Here is a 2,447-nt window from a genome sequence, read left to right as displayed (position 1 = left end):
TATTTATTTATTTATTTATTTGTGTGTGTGTGTGGCCAGCTCAGCCCACCAGGGGGCGGGGCTGGCTGGCATGTGGTGCTGGGGGATTGAACCACGGTCCCCGTGCTTTGCTGAGCTTGTTCTAAGTAGGTGCTTTAGACCACTGAGCCATCTCACCAGCCCCCCTACACTATTAAGAGATTCATGTAAAAAGTACTGAATGAATGGCAGCTATTTTTATTAACCCTGTGTTTTTTATGCAGAAAAATAAAAAAGAACAGGCAGAGCTAGGGCCAGCAAGATAGCTCATGGCCTAAGCACCTGCTTAGGCAAGCACAGGGACCAGGGTTCCATCCCCAGTACCCCATGCTGCACCAGCCCCACTGAGCCAACAATGAAGTCCAGGTATGGTGGCACACACCTATAATTCCAGCACTGGGGAAGCTGAAAACAAGAGGATCAGTTCAAGATGCACAGTGAGACCCTGTACCAAATACATTTTTTTTAAAAAGTAAGTAAAATAAGGACAGAGGTTTTGGTGAAAGAAATCAGAACTTCAGTTCTCCCTAATTAGATTCAGTTGTCTAGAAAAGGGCATGGCTGGCTTTACTCCTCATGGTTTAAGTATGAATTTAAATTGTGTTTGCATTGGGTGCCACGGAAGCTGGAAACTGGTCAAATGTGTGCGAGCCAGACTGAAGCTACTCAGTCCTGAGAGAAGCATCCTGACTGGTCAGTGTCAGCTATTAGGCACTAGGCACCCTTGTGTCATGTAATGCTAACTTTGCAAAGGTGTAAGCAGCCCTACTGTTGTACCTGGGGTCGTTTGGCCAACCAGGTAGACAGGCTGCCGTGTGACCCAGCTCTTGTCTTCTTGCCTGTCTTTTCCTCATTCCTGCTGCAGTCTTTCCCCAGGGTGCAATGGATTCCTACATTTAGCACCTGGGCAGGACACTGGGTATGAGCTAACGTGAACAGCAGGAACAGCTCCAGAGAGCACACGCAAGGGAAGGAGGTGAGTTGCTTAGTGCCAGGATTCAGCACAGGTGTGCACCGGTACTGGCACAGGAGTGTAAAACTTGGGGAAACAGGCTCGTTAGGGACAAAAACTGGTTTACTAGGGCCAGAAACAGACTCATGAGGGCCAGAGAGATAAATGATCTTAGAGAAACAGGTTTGAGAGAAGCCAAAAGGGAGAAAATTATATTGAGTTAAAAATGGGACAAATAGAGTCTTAAGAATCACACAGAAGGGCCAGGGAGATAGCTCAGTAGAATAAACACTTGCCTGGCAAGCGCAGGGTCCTGAGTTTAATCCCTGGTTAAAAAACAAACAAGAATCACAGAGATAAGGGGCTGGGGTGATGGCTCAGTGGAATAAGTGCTTCTCTGGCGAGCACAAGGGCCTGAGTTCAATCCCCAGTTCCACCAAAAAAAAAAAAAAAAAAAAGAATCAGAGATATACGTATGTAGAAGTGGTTTTGGTGGGGGCCTACCCTTAGCTCAGTTGTTTAAGCACCTGCTCATGCAAAGGCAGTCAGGATGGGGCTGGTGAGATGGCTCAGTGGTCTAAAGCACCTACTTAGAACAAGCTTAGCAAAGCACAGGGACCGCGGTTCAATCCCCCAGCACCACATGCCAGCCAGCCCCACCCCCTGGTGGGCTGAGCTGGTCATACACACACACACACAAATAAATAAATAAAACAAAGGCAGTCAGGAGCAGCACACCGCGGTTCAATCCCCAGATCCACCTGCCTTACCAGACCTGCTGTTCAGGCAGCCTGAGCCACCAAAAAAAAAAAAAAAAAAAAAAAAAAAAGTAGTGGTTTTGGCATGTTTGATCCTGTATTTACTTTTCTTTTCGGGATTGTGGTTAGGGTTGTGTTATAAACACAAAAGATATAGCTCTCAGCTCTTCTTTAAAATCAAATCCTAGGGCTGGGGAGATAGCTCAGAGAAATAAGCACTTCCCTGGCAAGCACAAGCGCCTGAGTTCAATCCCCAGTTCTACAAAAAAAAAAATAAATAAAATCAAATCCTGAGCCCAAGCAGGACAAGGAGGAGGGGGCAGTGGGGCCCAAAAGTTAGAGCTTGACCCTTCTAGCCCTGCTCCATCAAACCAAGAAGAGATGATAGGGAACAAAAGGATCCTTACCACCAGAGAAGGCTTTCCCCCAAATTTCATTTCTCAACACTCTATGGTTCTTATGGAGCCACAGGCAGCAATCCTGGCTCAGAGAAATTTCGCTGGGTCACAGATTGGAAGTTCACCCTCCAGGGATATCAAGCCATTTTTTTTTTTTTAAATCACCCTTACATTTGGCACTAAAAAAAGCCAGATGCATGGGGGAGTCCATGCAAGGTTTTCAACTTATCTACCACTTCTAAAGTTCAAATCCCTAATAATCAGGGACAAGTTGTATGTCTTTATGAAGCTGTACCTTTTAAAACCTTAAAAGAATTTATT

Source organism: Octodon degus, unplaced genomic scaffold (assembly GCF_000260255.1).
Source record: "Octodon degus isolate 3935 unplaced genomic scaffold, OctDeg1.0 scaffold00076, whole genome shotgun sequence".
Taxonomy (NCBI): Eukaryota; Metazoa; Chordata; class Mammalia; order Rodentia; family Octodontidae; genus Octodon; species Octodon degus.
Note: the sequence above shows the minus strand (reverse complement) of the source record.